At 42.3% G+C, this 18,534-nt stretch overlaps 1 protein-coding gene across 1 annotated transcript in view; it reads left to right on the top strand.

Annotated features, from left to right (window-relative positions):
- The window catches only part of LOC120913614 (interleukin-13 receptor subunit alpha-1-like), a 292,879-nt gene that overhangs the window by 99,441 nt on the left and 174,904 nt on the right, over positions 1–18,534 (top strand). The gene's annotated exons all lie outside the window — the stretch shown is intronic.

Here is an 18,534-nt window from a genome sequence, read left to right as displayed (position 1 = left end):
TGAAAATTACGCTGGAAAACTCTACTCTGAATGCAGGTTTAAGGCATTTTTTTAGGTCACTGAATGCTGCTCTAAAATACGCCTGTAAACAACACAAGGTGCATACCAACCTAAAGCTTCTTTCAGGGGCATAAAAAAATGCCAGACACCTCTAGCAGCAGCATTTTTTCTGCCTCTGTGCAAGAGGCCCAACAGTTCCCATGGAGCTAAAGAGCTCCTGAGACGCATGGCATTGGTGCAAGCTGCCTAGCATCCATTTGTGTACCTACCCACAAGGGGATGTAAAATGACATAGCAGTTATGTAAAAATAAAGCATAACATTTTTAACATTTTTACATAAATGGCCATGGTCGATGGATAAGCATGGCCATGGAGTAGATTACATGAGTTAGGTTCACAAATACTTCAATGTTCCTCAAACCCTGTGCCTTTGCTTGCTTTGCAGCAAGGACCTGCTCAAATTAGCATCCTCCATGCATACAGTCATAGAAGTGATTTCACATCCCTTGTGCATGTCAGCACACTGTTGGACAAGAGAAATTGTTATACTGTAGGTTCTTTATTATGTGGATCAGCAGAATAAAATTGTATTGTGGCTGATATAATATGTATACAATGATGTTGGCAAGTAGACAGTGAATTATGCATTTGCTAGCAGAACATGGAAGTCTACTCACTGGGTTGGCGAAAGGAGCCGAACGGCGAGTCGGCGCTATACTGCGCCTGCGCATCGCCGTTCGGCTCCTTTCGCCAATCGTGACACGGCTTACGCGACGGGGGGAGCTGTTTTTTTGTCAAAACGTCAATCACCAGCATGTGAGGAATGCCCACTCCCGCGGGACTCGCAACCCCGAAGCCACGGGTGAATAGCTGTACGAAGGTATGTACAGCATCAAAAAAATATAACAGGCATAATCGTATTGTAATGTGGGGGGCCAGTGTAATTAGAGAAAGTGGTTTTTAGGGTGAACCTCCCCTTTAAGATGTTACACCTCAAGTGACCAGCAAGGTTACTTGAGAGCTCCCAAACAAAGGAGCTAGGTTTAGGCCTTCAAACATAAACTCTGTGATGCAACACCATTCTGCCCTCAGTATAGGGCCTTATGTTGAACTTTCTGCTGGATACATTGGGCCCTTTAAAACTGTTGGTGCACAAGGTGATGAAGATGAATCAACAGGTGGCGCTCAAGAGCAGTATATTATAAATATTGGGTTTAGTAGATGTAGAAACTCCTTTATGGCAGCTGGTGATAAGAGTGGAGCAAGCCCAGATGTAGTCACTGGGGGACTAATGCTGCGTACACACGATCGGAAATTCCGACAAGATTTTTTTCCAACTGAATTTTGGCACAAACAAAATTCCGACCGTCAAGAACGCAGTGACGTGCAACACAGTATGCCTCACTGTGCCATTATACATGCCTCACTGTGCCAGTATGCCTGCCTCACTGTGCCAGTATGCCTGCCTCACTGTGCCATTATGCCTGCCTCACTGTGCCAGTATGCCTGCCTCACTGTGCCAGTATGCCTGCCTCACTGTGCTAGTATGCCTGCCTCGACGATTTTCCTACCTTCTCCTGTTTGCAGAGTTTCTCAGGCTGCGGGTGTCCATTATTCAAAAGCTGCGCCTCCTCCTTAGGCTGTTCCGTGATAGGCGGAACACTAATTTTCCCAGCAGAGCCTCTGTTCAGTGTTCCGCCTATCACAGATGTCCTCTCGTCCGAGGCCGAGGCCGAGTGTACTTTGGTGTGAACTACGTATATTTGTCTCTGCTTGCAATAATATATGAATGTCTAGAAAAGACATGTACCCATCCATCGAGTAGTGGATAGTACTCTAAAAGAATGAATGCTTAAAAATTGCAAAAGAAAGATATACATGTATGTACAACATGCTCCAGAAGTAATTGGAGAGTGTATCTTCAATGGTGGAAGGTTGGCTATACACTGGATCTAAAAAATGAAATATTTCTTGAATTAATATACCATCCTACAGTGTAAACAAAAACACATTCCCACCTACAATATTATACAATAATATATGTCGTTAAGTATATATCACATAATACATCATTCATAAAAAGAAAAAGTGTTAAAAAACAACAGAATCCATCATGATATGCATACATTGTCGGTGGTGTTGTAGAGACTTTATGAAATAAAATAAAGAATGTGTCCCATATAAGAACAACCAGACGGAAATGTTTTTACCTTTCAGGATATGACTGAAAAAATATTTCCAGAAAAGTAAAGAAAGGAAAAGAAAACATGAAATACATATCTAATAGATCGATTCTGTTTAGCAGGACCTCTGCATAGATATTTGTCCTAGTCATCAATGACATTGGCTAGATAATAGTCTTATTATATACGAAAAACGCATTGTTGGACCTATCCAGGGGTCAAGTCCTGGCGAAAAAAGTGTGGGAACTCCCACCCAAGATCCACTCCCCCACCAAAAAAAAAATGATATGCTCATATGCATAATTACTAAACCACATGTTTTTTTTCCCGATCCACTGTACCTTAGTAATCCTTTATGTTACTGGCCGCTTCCTGTATATGGATTCATCGGGTAGTGTGCGGGTATTCCGTCACTTCCTCGATGCCGCAATGTCTCCTGGGAGCTTTTGTCATTGTTCCCAGGAGACATTGCTGAGGTCTGCCACGAGTTATCGCGGGATTTAGAAATAAGCAAGTTCTTTCTAAATCCCGCAATAACTCGCGGCAGACCTCCGCAATGTCTCCTGGGAACAATGACAAAAGCTCCCAGGAGACATTGCGGCATCGAGGAAGTGACGGAATACCCGCACACTACCCGATGAAACCATATACAGGAAGCGGCCAGTAACATAAAGGATTACTAAGGTTCGCCTGCCCCTGACAGTGACTCGAGCTGGGCATCGCCGCTTAGTGAAGGATTGGCTCGGGCGGCTCGGCTACTCTAGTCCTGCAAAGGGAACTGAGTTCCCGCTGTGAAAAAAGTGCAGGAACTCCGTTCCCACACGTTCCCGCAGGACTTGAGCCCTGGACCTATCTAAATGACTTTTAACAGCGGGGAACGGAAACATCTAATAAATAGATGAATTAGATTATAGGTAGAGAGACTCACACATGTCGGTAAACCGAAGTTGAAATCTATCGCCCATGATCCAATCATCGTGTGAGCCCTCACATACATAGATGATCCGATAGAAATTGTGTAAAATGGAAAAAAGTACTTTTCTGACTAGTCTAAATGTGACAGGTAAACAACTGACGTAAAATACGAAACGAAAGAGCAAGGCAAAATGTGTATCATCATTATTATTAGAGGAAAGAAGCATAATATTTTTTTACACCATCACAGTTTGATGTTGTCGCATGGGCGACACGACTCAACAACTGTAAAGGTTTTACACACTATGTTTCACACGTAGTTATCTATTCAAATAAGGGGAACGACTTGTACACATAGGCCCAGATTCAGAAAGATTGCCGTAAGTTTAGGCGGGTGTAGCGTATCTCATATACGCTACGCCGCCGTAACTTTGAGAGGCAAGTCCCGTATTCACAAAGAACTTGCGCCCGAAGTTACGGCGGCGTAGCATATATGGGTCGGCGTAAGCCCGCGTAATTCAAAATAGGCGGGTAGGGGGCGTGTTGTATGCTAAATAATCATGACTCTACGTTTTTGACGCTCCTAACGAATGCTTTAGACGTGAACGTAACTTACGCACAGCCCTATTCGCGTACGACTTACGCAAACGACGCAAAATTTGACGCTGGCACGACGTTCATACTTAACATTGGCTACACCTCATAGAGCAGGGGTAACTTTACGCCGGAAAAAGCCTTACGTAAACAACGTAAAAAAAATGCGCCGGGCGGACATGCGTTTCTGAATCGGCGTATCTACCTAATTTGCATATTCAACGCGGAAATCAACGGAAGCGCCACCTAGCGGCCAGCGTAAATATGCACCCCAAGATACGACGGCGTAGGAGACTTACGCCACTCGTATCTAGGCAACTATGAATCAGGCGCCGAGTTGCGGCGGCCCGCATTTGGAGTTATGACGGCGTATCTGGAGATACGCCGTCGTAACTTCTTTCTGAATCCGGGCCATAGACTTTACCTTTTTTACTTTTATATCCATCTATTTACAGTATGTGTGTTTTTTGAATGTGAGTTTAATTTTGTGTTTAGGTATCTTTATGCACACATGTATCGGCTTTGGGAGTTCCTTTTACTAATTGGGTCTCACCTGCGGATGGTCTGCGTCAATCACGTTCCGGGTTAGAATCATATATATTTGAAGTGTGTTCTTTTTTATGCTAACCATGATTAAGCACTGATTTGTAGTGTGAAATGCGTTGGCTGTTATTCCCGTTCTCTGCTTGTTTTTGTAGTGCATTTCTTCATTTTTATATTAAAAGACAACCTTATGTTTTTTTGGAGTGCGGCTGTCCATCCTTTTTTCCTCTACCAATTGCTTTGTGCATTGCCGGCACCCTTGATTTCCTGAACCGTTGCTGATTGTTCAACATACCCACCTGGAGCGGTTACTTCCTTTCCTTTGCCCACAAGCTATAAAATGGCTTATTATGCCGTGTACACGTGATCGGAAATTCCGACAAGAAAACCGTGGATTTTTTCTGACGGAATGTTGGCTCAAACTTGCGTTTCATACACACGGTCACACTAATCTTGTGGGAATTTCCGACCGTCAAGAACGAGGTGACGTACAAGACTTATGACGAGCCGAGATCAATGAAGTTCAATGGGCAGTTCGTCTCTTCTGCTTCTGGATTTTTTTTACAACTGCAACTGTTCAAGTCAAACCGTATCTATAAATAATGTTCATAATCCCCTTCCTCTATACGTTGCTTCACAGGAAACCACAGAATCAAGATCTGATAATGGTTTTGGAAGTGAAAGCATGGAAACATGACATTCATAGCCAAATGTGAACTAGGTGTTCAAAGCAGACGTACATCCATCCCTGTGTTAGGGTCACCATACACATTACAATCTGATTGTACAATCATCTTTAGATCTACTGTACCAAAAACGTTTTAGTGCAAGGGCCTGTGTTATTAGATAAAAAAAAAAAATTTGATTGGATAGTTTGATGGGTCCTCATGTTACATAATTTTGGTAGATCTAAAGTTGTTGGTACAAAGATAGCGTGGTTACATTGTAACTCTAGCAGTCACAGAATTGCTCTACTTTGCTCGAAGGTTGGACTTTATTTTCATTTTTTTCACATTGCTAAGTACAAAGTAAAGCTCACTGGCCCAGATTCAGGTACATTTGCGCTATATTTGCGGCGGCGCAGGGCAACGATTTTGCCCTGCGCCCCCGCAAATATTTTGCGCTGCCCTCGATTCACGGAGCAGTAGCTCCGTAAATTCCAAGGGCGCGCCGGCGAAATTGCCCGGCGTAAGCGCGCGCAATGTAAATGATCCCGCCGGGGGCGGGAATCATTTAAATTAGGCACGCTCCCGCGCCGAGCGTAGAGCGCATGCTCCGCCGGGAAACTTTCCCGACGTGCATTGCGGCAATCGACGTCGCAAGGACGTCATTTGCTTCAAAGTGAACGTGAATGGCGTCCAGCGCCATTCACGAATCACTTACGCAAACGACGTGAAATTTAAATTTCACGTCGCGGGAAGGGCGGCTATACTTTAGCATTGGCTGCGCCTGCTATTAGCAAGAGCAGCCTTACGCTAAAGATGCCGTACGGAAACTCAGTACCTTGCGTACGCAGGGCCCGCGCAACTTTGTGAATCGGTGTTAGTATGCAATTTGCATACTATACGCTGATCACAATGGGAGCGCCCCCTATCGGTCAACGCAAGAATGCAGCCTAAAATCTGCGTGGCATAAGAGCCTTATGCCACGCAAATTTTAGGCTGCAGTCGGCGTAGCGATGTTCCTGAATAAGGAGCATTTGCTACGCCGGAGCAAGTAAGCAATTGCGCCGTGTAACCTATGGTTACACGGGCGCAATTGCTTCTTGAATCTGGCCCACTGTTTGCTGAATGCTTGTGTGTATTAAGGCACACATGTGGTGGGACTTGAGAACCAAGACATGAGCAGAAGGAGTAATGCTAATAATGTATACAAAATCGAAATCTTAATGTATAAAATTAACTTCAAATGGTTGTAAAGGTTAAAGTTTGTTTGCATTCTCAGCATTAAAGTGGATGTAAACCCTTGCATATACCCAGTGAAGTGAACAGCCACAGATGATACACACAGATGAAATAAATCTCCCTACATTGGTTTTACTTGTTTATCTGCAGTCTGCTCCTCTCTACACACATTCGAAAGCGCAGATTGTGTTAAAATTCTTTCTTCATCTGTCAGGAGCACAGAGGAGGAGGGGAATAGGCTGCAGTTACACTGTGTGAGAGCTGATTGGAGAAAAAGAAACACACCCCCTCCACACAGCAGAAGAACTAATAGGTAGATTCAGTAAGAGTTAGGCCGACTTATCAGTAGATAAGTCGACCTAACTCAGAATCTACGCCGACCTATGTTTAAGCGTATGCTCAAACAGAGATACGCTTAAACATATCTAAGATAGGACGGCTTGCGCCGTCCTATCTTAGATTGCAATTTTTCGGATGTCCGCTATGTGGCTCTTCCATTGCGGTCGGCGTAGAATATGTAAATGAGTTGATACGCCGATTCACGAACGTACGCCCGGCCGCCGCAGACGATTTACGCCGTTTCCGTAAGGCATTAGCAGGCCTAAAGTTATTCCACCTATTAGGTGGAATAACAATGTTAAAGTATGGCCGCCGTTCCCGCCGTGAGATTCAAATTTTTTACGCTGTTTGCGTAAGTCGTCCGCGAATCGGGATTTACGTCGTTTACGATCAACGTCGAAATCAATTGGCCCGTGGGGCACACACTGGGAAATGTAGGCGCCCGGCGCATGCGCATTACAAAAAAAACGTTAAAAAAACGTGAGGTCAAGCCTCATTACCATCAAACACGCCCCCCTCCAACACATTTGAATTAGGCGCCCTTACGCCCGCCGCATTTACGCTACGCCGCCCTAAGTAAGGAGGCAAGTACTTTGAGAATACAGTACTTGCCTCTCTTACTTAAGGCGGTGTAGTGTAAACACGCTAGGCTACGCCGCCTTAGTTTTGCGCGCCCCTACCTGAATCTACCTACATGATCTTAATAGACTAGCTTCATTCTAGGCTCACTCCAAGACACAAATGTTATCTCATGTGTCGGGAAAACTTCTCAGCAGTGACTCATGCTGATAACAGAGGAACAAAGCACACATCGGACACTTTTGACGCAATTTTTGTCATTGATACAGCGATCAGTGCTATAAAAATGCGCTGATTACTGTAAAAATGACACTGGCAGTGAAGGGGTTAACAGTAGGGGGGCACTGAAGGGGTTAAGTGTGTCCTAGGAGTGCTTCTAACTGTAGGGGGGATGGGCTGTGTGTGACACGACACTGATCATCGCTCCCAAATACAGGGAGCGGTGATCAGTGTCCTGTCACTAGGAAGAATGGGGAAATGCTTGTTTACATTAGCATTTCCCCGTTCTTCCTCCCTGTGAGATGATCGCAGGTATCCCCGCAGACATCGAGTCCACGGGACCCACGCCCACAATGACGCTTCTTAAAGGGGACGTACAGGTACATCCATCTGCCCTGCCCTGCCATTGTGACGACGTATATAGTCGTGCGCTGGTCGGCAAGTGGTTAACAATCTTAGCAAATAACTGATGTTAACAAGTAATTTAACTTAACATAGCAATCGTTATTAAAAAAAAAAGACAAACACTAATTAAACCAGTGCTTGTATTGAGTTGTGAGGACCACTAGGTGGCAGCAACAATCTTCTCTAAACATTATTATCCTGATTGCCATTGGTTTTGTCTTTTTTGCAATTCTTTGTTGGCTATTCTTGTTTTAAATGTTTCCCTAAATAATCTTTATTTGTTTCAACAATCCTCAGACATACAACACCCTAATGGTGGCCATACATGCTTTGATAAATGATGAAGATCTTTTCCGATTAACCACTTCTGGACAAGCTCACGCCGATATACGTCGGCACTTTGAAGAAGGATATCTCTGTTATGGTAGCAGCTAGCTGCCATAACCCAGGTATCCTCTTCTTTAGTGAGAGGTCCGGTTTGAGATAAAAGTGGTCTCTGCAGCAGATTCATCACAAGATTACTCCCCCTCCCGCCGCTCTCCAATGCCCTCCGCCGCTTACTGAAGCCGTCGGCAGCGGCGGAGGCAATCGGATCCCTCTGCTGGCTAGGTACGGAGAAGAGTGAAGGGAAGATGGCCCCCACCCATCTCCATACCATCGCAGTGCGGAAGCGGCATCAAAATGTCTTAAAGGGTCATATTTTTTATTTTTTCAGTTTTTTTATTGAATTTTAGTGTAAAAAGTGAGATCTTTTTGACCCCAGATCTCATATTTAAGAGGATCTGTCATGCTTTTTTTCTATTACAAGGGATGTTAACATTCCTTGTAATAGGAATAAAAGTGACACAATGATTTTTTTTTTTTAGGAACAGTGCAAAATAAAAATTAAAAGGTAAAACAAATAATATATATATATATTTTTTAAATGCTCTCTGGAGCTGGTGGATGTTGGAGACCTTGCGCTCCTCCACCTTCCGTTTGAGGATGGCCCACAGATGCTCAATAGGGTTTAGGTCTGGAGACATGCTTGGTCAGTCCATCACTTTTACCCTTGGCTTCTTTAGCAAGGCAGGTGTTGTCTTGGAGGTGTGTTTGGGGTCGTTATGTTGGAATACTGCCCTGTGACCCAGTCTCTGAAGGGAGGGGATCATGCTCTGCTTCAGTATGTCACAGTACATGTTGGCATTCATGGTTCCCTCATTCACTCCATGAGAGAGTGGGAGGGAATCTAGCCAGGAAGGGGACCAGGGACTCTATTATTTCAGATATCTACATGAAATAAAGTTCCCACCTGTCCACACCCCCAAAAACATTGAGTGGAATAACCCAGGGTGTAGTTACCAATTCTAGATGAAACTAGACATGTGCAATTCGTTTAGTTTCTAATTCGTTTTTTAACGGAAATTCGTTAATTTCGAATTTTCGTTTTCCCAAATTTTTTATTTTCGGACTTCCGAATTCAATTTCTGAATTTTCGGACTTCCGAAAATTTCGAATTTCCGATTTTTTTAATTTCCGAATTTCGGAATTTTTAATTTCCGAATTTTTGTATTTCCGAATTTTTCAATTTCCGAATGTTCGTATTTCCGAAATTCGGAAATTCGGATTTTCGGAAATTCGCAAATACGAAAATTTTCGTTTTCGTTTTTTTTTATTTTAAAAATCACGAATTTTCGAAATTTCGAATTTTTTTTATTATCGAATTTTTCAATTTTCGAAATTTCGAATATTTCATTTTTTTTTAATTTTCGAATTTATAATTTTCGATTTTCAAAATTTAGAATTTTCGAATTTTTCATTTTCAAATTTCGAATTTTTCAATTTTCGAAATATCGAATTTTTCAATTTTCGAAATATCGAATTTTCGAATTTTTCAATTTCGAATTTTCGAATTTTTCAATTTCGAATTTTCGAATTTTTCAATTTCGAATTTTCGAACTTTTCGAATTTTTAAATTTCCTAATTTTCGTATTTCCGAAATTCGGATTTTCGGAAATTTTTTATTTTTTTTATTTTAGAAATTCAGAATTTTAGAAATTTCGAATTTTTCATTTTTTTTAGTTTTTGAAATTTCGAATTTTGGTATTTTTTATTTTAGAATTTTCAAAAATGAAAAATTCGAAAAATAAAATGTTTTAAAATTCGAAAATTAAAAAAATTAGAATTTTCTTGTACTAGAATGTTTTTTGTACTTCCGAATTTTTTAATTTACGAATTTTCCGACATTTTCCGGATTTTTTTAATTTCCGAAAAAAAAAACTTTTTTCATTTTCGTTTCATTATTTTTCGGAAATTTCGTTTTTTCCATTTTATTCGTTTTTTGCTCTTTCGGAAATCCGAAAATTCGGAATTCCGAATTTTCGAATTTCGAATTTTCAAATTTCCCGAATTTCCAAAAAAGCAAAAAAACGAATAAAACTGAAAAAAAATTTTTTTCGATTTTCCCGAATTTCTAAAAAAATCAAAAAAACGAAAAAAAACATAGATGGAACTGGGTATCATCTTGTCATAACCGTAAAACTGGCCTTGATAGCCAGTATATTAGTCGAATAGGACTTTGCCTTTTCCCATGTCATCATCTTTTCCAAAATAAGCCCCTATGTTTTAGTGGATTGTGATGACTTTAATTTACATTTGTTCTTGCTGAAATTTATGGAGGGTCCTCTGCAAAACAGAGTGACTGAAGAAAAAGACCAAGTGTTCCATTAAGTCTGTTCCTTTTTTTCCTTTTTAACCGTTTTATCGTTGTCCTTTTTTTTTCTTTTTCTAACCCCTTGAGTATAGAGGCCTCTTTAATGTGAGATCTGGGGTCAAAAAGACCTCAGATCTCAAATTTACACTTAAAAGCAATAAAAAATAAAAATAAACCCTTTTCCCAACAAAAATTGTCTCTTTAAAGCCGGAGGACGAAAGTAACGTTTGACATTGCTCCACTCCTCCAAGAGAATAGAGTCGAGTGGGGGCCATCTTACCCTTACTCGACATCCTGCCCATTCATCCCTGGAATCTACCACCTCTCCCGCTGCCCATAAAGGTGATCTTGCGGTGAATCTGCTGCTAACACCACTTTTATGTTAAATTGGACCGCCCGTCGTTTAAAAAAATACTATCTGCTGCCAAAGCCCGGTATTTAAAGGCGAAGTAGCTATGTATAACCACGGTGGGCGGTCCGGAAGTGTTAAAAGGATGGATTTCCCAGATACACTTAGAATAGACACTTCTTGTCATAGAATGCCACCCGGAGGCCATGGGAGATAATGCTTCCGTAAAAATTACACCCTCTGGGTGGGATTGTTGTATTTATTGTTTATAACTGAATATATAACAAGTTGATGAGATAGGAAAGGGGTTAGACCTCATATAGATCCACACACATCATCTGAGACATCCCATCATCTGAAACCTTAGTGATGCCAGGACACAGCTTCAACTGAGCTAGATTTTGGGAAGACAAACTACAACCAGTAATCATCAGCCATCTTAGAGGCTGGCGGTGACCATTTTAAAGCAAACAGCTGTTTTAAAAGGGTAACTATATCATCCCCATTTATATCCGATGTTATACTAGGATATTGGATGGGGTAGCAAATCAACTAACACCCAAAAATCTTCATTGGCATAACTTTAGACGGACTTCACCCGGGAATCCGACTGGATTCAAGTCAAGTCAAGGCCCATACACACGATCTGACTTTTTGACAACAAACTTCAAAATGAGCAATTTTTAAAAAAAATCCGACCGTGTATACGCTTCATCGGACAAACTTTTTCGTTTTTAATCTGACAAAAATTCGCTCTGCAAACAAACTTTCCGTCAACATAAGTCCTATGCTGCAAAGTCCTGCTGTGTGTACAGAAATCCATTGGACTTAAAGCGGAGTTCCACCCAAAAATGGAACTTCCGCTTATCCCACTCCTCACCCCCTTACATGCCACATTTGGCATGTAATTTTTTTGGGGGGGGAGTGGGGGCTTCAGGAGAAGGGGACTTCCTGTCCCACTTCCTCCTTCCGCCGAGGGGCTGCAAAGGCAATCGCCTGTCCAATCAAACAGCGCAGCGCCGGGCCGAGCCGCGCGCATGCGCAGTGGGTGCCCGGCCGTGAAGCCGAAAGCTGTCACGGCCGGGTGCCCACAGTGACAATGAAGACGCCGGCCGGGAGGGGGGGGAGAGGAGCGGAGCCCCGGCGTCGCTGGAACGCTGGAGCAGGTAAGTGTCTGTTTATTAAAAGCCAGCAGCTACACTTTTTGTAGCTGCTGACTTCTAATAAACATAAATATTGGCTGGAACTCCCCTTTAAGTCCAAAGTACAAACACATATGCTCAGAACCAGTGCATAAGATCAGACAATACAGAAGTTGACCAAAGGGTGGCGGTAAAGAGCTGAAAAACCACGTGATTTTGGGAAAGCTTGCTGAAAAAGAGCTGCCGTGTGTATGCATACCAAGTTCACAGCCAATGCCCTTCGAACAAAAATCCACGGAAAAGTTTGTTTGAAGTCCAATCGTGTGTATGAGGCTGAAGTCAATTGCAGATTTTCTGCCAAATTTTATAAAAACAAGTTAGGATATCTGCAGTAGGGTAAAATCATTATTTTATCCAGCCTCATAGGTACAGTGTATATTTCATGATAAAAAAAAAAATTGATCCTCATTGCAAACCATAGTGTCTCCCAACATATTCATCAAACTGTTAATAGTGTTTGTACAGTGACTTTTTTGTAAATAAATATTAATTTATTTTCATCTCCAGTCCACCCTGTTATGTTATTGTAAATAATTTTTCTTGGCTAAAAATGTTATTAAAATAATTAATCGTTCAGGAATTCACTGACATAACAGGTGATGATGGTGCACAATCGATTGCACTTCTAGTACGAAAACAAAGCCTCATACACACGGTCAGACTTCAAAGAAACTTTTCCGTGGATTTTTGTTTGAAGGGCGGTGGCCGTGAACTTGGTATGCATACACACGGTAGGACTTTTTCAACAAACTTTCCCAAAATCACATGCTTTTTCAGCTCTTTTCTGCTCTTTACCGCCACCCTTCGGTCAACTTCTGCTATTGTTGGTTGATTTTAACATTGGTTCTGAGCATGCGTGCACAATAGGACTTTGCACCGTAGGACTTTTGTTGCCGAAAAGTTTGTCCGTTTGCAGAGCACACTTTTGTCCGATGAAAACCGAAAAAGTTTGTCCGATGGAGCGTACACACGGTTGGATTTTTTTGAAAACCTGCTCATTTTGAAGTTTGCTGTCAAAAAGTCCAACTGTGTGTATGGGGCTTTAGAAGTTTACATTGCTGCGTTTTCAAAATGTGCCTGTGTTCATTTTTCCATGTACAATATACAGTAGTTTATAATACAGGGAGTGCAGAATTATTAGGCAAATGAGTATTTTGACCACATCATCCTCTTTATGCATGTTGTCTTACTCCAAGCTGTATAGGCTCGAAAGCCTACTACCAATTAAGCATATTAGGTGATGTGCATCTCTGTAATGAGAAGGTGCGTGGTCTAATGACATCAACACCCTATATCAGGTGTGCAGAATTATTAGTCAACTTCCTTTCCTTTGGCAAAATGGGTCAAAAGAAGGACTTGACAGGCTCAGAAAAGTCAAAAATAGGGAGATATCTTGCAGAGGGATGCAGCACTCTTAAAATTGCAAAGCTTCTGAAGCGTGAACAATCAAGCGTTTCATTCAACATAGTCAACAGGGTCGCAAGAACCTTTTAGAAAAACCAAGGCGCAAAATAACTGCCCATGAACTGAGAAAAGTCAAGCGTGCAGCTGCCAAGATGCCACTTGCCACCAGTTTGGCCATATTTCAGTGCTGCAACATCACTGGAGTGCCCAAAAGCACAAGGTGTGCAATACTCAGAGACATGGCCAAGGTAAGAAAGGCTGAAAGACGACGACCACTGAACAAGACACACAAGCTGAAACGTCAAGACTGTGCCAAGAAATATCTCAAGAATGATTTTTCTAAGGTTTTATGGACTGCTGAAATGAGAGTGAGTCTTGATGGGCCAGATGGATGGGCCCGTGGCTGGATTGGTAAAGGGCAGAGAGCTCCAGTCCGACTCAGACGCCAGCAAGGTGGAGGTGGAGTACTGGTTTGGGCTGGTATCATCAAAGATGAGCTTGTGGGGCCTTTTCGGATTGAGGATGGAGTCAAGCTCAACTCCCAGTCCTACTGCCAGTTTCTGGAAGACACCTTCTTCAAGCAGTGGTACAGGAAGAAGTCTGCATCCTTCAAGAAAAACATGATTTTCATGCAGGACAATGCTCCATCACACGCGTCCAAGTACTCCACAGCGTGGCTGGCAAGAAAGGGTATAAAAGAAGAAAAACTAATGACCTGGCCTCCTTGTTCACCTGATCTGAACCCCATTGAGAACCTGTGGTCCATCATCAAATGTGGGATTTACAAGGAGGGAAAACAGTACACCTCTCTGAACAGTGTCTGGGAGGCTGTGGTTGCTGCTGCACGCAATGTTGATGGTGAACAGATCAAAACACTGACAGAATCCATGGATGGCAGGCTTTTGAGTGTCCATGCAAAGAAAGGTGGCTATATTGGTCACTGATTTGTTTTTGAATGTCATAAATGTATATTTGTGAATGTTGAGATGTTATATTGGTTTCACTGGTAAAAATAAATAATTGAAATGGGTATATATATATTTTTTTGTTAAGTTGCCTAATAATTATGCACAGTAATAGTAGTCACCTGCACACACAGATATCCCCCTAAAATAGCTAGAATAAAAAAAAAAAAAAGAACTACTTCCAAAAATATCCAGCTTTGATATTAATGAGTTTTTTGGGTTCATTGAGAACATGGTTGTTGTTCAATAATAAAATGAATCCTCAAAAATACAACTTGCCTAATAATTCTGCACAACCTGTATAGTGTTTTGGGTTTTCTTTGGTTACAGAATGTTTTACCCTTCATATAACTTTTATACGACTTAAATCAATATACATTTTTCTCAATTGCCCAGACATTATTATGGTTACATAAGTGTAGCGCTACCCCCGAAGGAGCCACTGGTTGATTTGGGATCGGCCTATTAAGTTACCCTGGCGTTGTCTAGGGGTGCAATTGTAGAGACAAAGGGGTAGATCCACAAAGAAAGTACGCCGACGTATCTATTGATACGCCGGCGTAATTTCAAAATTCCTGCGTCGTATCTTTGTTTTGAATCCTCAAAACAAGATACGACGGCATCTGGGTTAGATCCGACAGGCGTAGGTCTTCGTACGCCTTCTGATCTTAGATGCAATTTTTCGACGTCCGCTAGGTGGCGTTCCCGTGGTAATCCACGTCGAGTATGCAAATTAGCTATTTCCGACGATCCGTCGTTTCCGTTCGGCATTTTCCGGCGTATAAAGCTGCTATCTGGTGGCGTACTCAATGTTAGGTATGGCGTAAGTCGTCCGTGAATGGGGCTGGACGCCATTTAAGTTCACGTTGAAAACAATGACGTCCTTGCGACGTCATTTGGAGCAATGCACCCTGGGAGTTTTGACGGACGGGGCATGCGCAGTTCGTTCGGCGCGGGGATGCGCTTCATTTAAATGAAACAGGCCCCCTACCCGCCCAATTTGAATTCCGCACCCTTACGCCGCGAGAGATACACTACGCCGCCGTAACTTACGGCGCAAATTCTTTCAGGATTCAAAGAAAAGAAAAGCAAGTTACAGCGGCGTAGCGTATCTCACATACGCTGCGCCCACGCAGATGTATGTGGATCTGCCCCAAACAGTGAGCGAATGTCCAGACAGTGAATAAAGGTTTTTTCCAATGCTTTATTTTCCAGGCCAACATGGCCAACATCAACATCAATTGGGAAGGACAAAGTTGATGAATAGAGAGAGAGGAAGAACCTTTCAGTATCAGGCCTGGATATTAAATAGAGCAGTCAGTACTGCTCTGCGTAGTACCAATTTGTAACTCGTCGCCACTCCAACTGAGTGGGTAAAGTGCCCCCGGACAGACCCTTTTTTACAGGCCTGGCAGCTGAGGTGTCACTTAGGATTTCTGGGAGGAACGGGCCTCTCTCACAGGCCCGGCTCGGGCCTCTGCCACAGGCCAATTACAATAACTGAGCTAGATAGATAGATGGAGCGAATCCTCCCAGTAGATTTCTGCATCGGTCACCAGATGACAGCAAACATACCTGTCAGTACTCTGGTCACCGGATCCCCAATTGGTTTGTTCAGGCTCTGTTAGACGACCTGCCTCCGGGTCCCCCTCAAACCGACTCCCCAATCGAATGGCACCCAGCCTGGGATCCTTTCAATAGAACCAGGAACCCAGCTAGTCACTGGGGTCCCCTTGTACCTCCGGATGAGGTCCCAAGTAGTCTGCAATTATGGCCAGGTGGGCCACGCCGGCGGGGTCCATGGATGCGTGCACCCTGAAGGTGGATTCTGCACCTGGAACGGAGACCCCGCAAAGATTTTAGAACACATGACACCTGTCACAGATATACTCCTCTCCAGCACGCCCCCGTGAGGGAAGAACTCCTCTGATTGGCTGCTGGAGAAACTTACTCTGCCAGAACCCCTCTGGCGCCAACTGCTGGCCAGGGATGACATTGCATCCCTGGACCACAGACTGACCCAGTGGACATTTCTGGAATGACAGAAGTCCAACAATTCGAACAAATAGTGAATGGGAGCAAGGTAACTCTCCCATTCCCCACTAACTTTAGCGTAGTGCCCATACTGAAAGTAAGGGGGCGCTACATAAGCTACAGTAACTTGTCATGTCCAAATCTGCAACTTTGGCACATGAAGGCTTTTGGGTTTATTTTAGGACAAAAAATTATGTGGAACCTTACTTACTAAACTCAGCGTATGAAAGCCAACTGCAGACACAGGAAAGGGGCTATTGCTGTAATATGAGAGACTGCAGAGGCTATATCGCTGTTACAGGCACCTTAGCTCACCCTAAGTAGCTGTGGTAAATTATGCCCTTTTGGCAGGAAAGACACAAACATAGACTGATAAGGTTTACTTCAGAGTCCAAAAGGGGAAGGACATTGAGTCTGCGTAGGCCAAGACTGTGAGAAAACACTTCACTGAGGTAATGCACTGAACAACACAGACTTTGCATTGGTGATGTAATATTCAAGTGACTGGCACAAATAGCAAGTCTGTAAAAGAGGTATTATAAAATAAATATCTTGCGAGCTATCACTTGGATTCCAGCAGTGTATTAACCTCCCTGGCGGTATGATTCTGTCTGGAATTACGTACCAAAAGCGGTACAATTATTTGCAAGGAAATTTGGCTTTTTATACTGTAGGCCTGTGATTTTTAGGAATAACTCACTTAAATCTGACCAAACAAGAATCTAATAGGCATCCCGGGTATGACATTTTTTTAAAAACAAAATTTTAAATTATAATATAATAAATAATTATAAATAATTATAGCAAGTAATAATATAATTAAAATAAAAATTATTCAATAATGTAATCAACTCAAAATCACAGAAATTTGCTCAGTTGCAGAATTGTTGCTGTCATTATTATTTTTTTTTTTATGACGAATTTCCCCGCAAATCGCTATCGCACAACTCTGCAAGTGATTATAATTTATTATCGCTGTTTTCTAGCTGATCTAAAACCATTTTTGACTTAAAAAGACACTTTTGGTTGCTATGGACAATCTACAGTTTTCAGGCAGAAAAAAAGGTTTTTATTATATAAAATTACATGCATGACACTGGGCAGACCACTAGGGACAATGGGTGTGTGTTTTTTTACATACAGTACTGTAATCTATAAGATTACAGTATACTGTATGCAATGTGTTTGTTTACTTTTTTGAATTTGGCGCCGATCTCCGCTCCCGTGCGTCGTAAGGAACGGAGATCGGCGGCACAGGAGGACGCTGTGTGAATCGAGCGGGGTCCCGCTCGCTCACACAGCGCGGTGACATCGCTGGATCCAGGAGAAGGTAAGCCAGCGCACGCTGCAGGCTCTGCACAGCTACCCCGAGCGTGACTCGGGGTTACCGATCGTAACATGAAAAACCAACCCCGAGTCACGCTCGGGGATACCGCCAGGGGGGTTAATAAGAGATGTATATATATCCAAACATGCATATAAATATTCAGCCGCTGACACTGTTCACAGTCCCATAATGTGCAAAAAATATACTCACAATAAAGGTTTAAATTACTGCATAAAAAAGTGCTATTATAAATGCATATATAAAAGACTCATGCCATTGCAATGCAAAAAAGTGCTTTTGTGCTGAAATATTACATAACACAGTAATCATCAACCATGTCCCCGGGGCCCACTAACAGTCCAGGTTTGCAAGATAACTGAAATACATCAGTATTCTAGTCTGCATCTCCCCATGGTAATATATAAAACATGGCCTGTTAGTGGGCCCTGAGGACAGGGTTGATGACCACTGACATAACATACAGGGGTTGACTTACTAAAGGGAAATCCACTCTGCACTTCAAGTGCACTTGTAAGTGCAGTCAATGTAGATCTGAGGGGAATATGTGGAAAAATACTGCGCAGGTCTTGAAGGTGAATAATTAAATAAATAAAATAAATAAAGTTATTGAATCACAACTGATTCAATTGTGCAAACCATGCTGCTGCAACAAAAAAAAATGTCAGATATAAACATCAATAGCGTCAATAATAAATAATAAAGCTGCGCTGCATGATTTTCAGATATTCAAGTGATAAAATATTAAACACAAATATATAAAGTACACCAAGGGTACTGTGCAGATAAAACACACAGGGCTGTTAGCCACACGCGCATTTGATCTCATTCACAGAGATCCATGTGAGCTGGTAAGCAGAT

This window comes from Rana temporaria, chromosome 9 (assembly GCF_905171775.1).
Source record: "Rana temporaria chromosome 9, aRanTem1.1, whole genome shotgun sequence".
Taxonomy (NCBI): domain Eukaryota; kingdom Metazoa; phylum Chordata; class Amphibia; order Anura; family Ranidae; genus Rana; species Rana temporaria.
The sequence above is the reverse complement of the archived record's forward strand: the minus strand, read 5'-3'. Positions and strand labels throughout refer to the sequence as shown.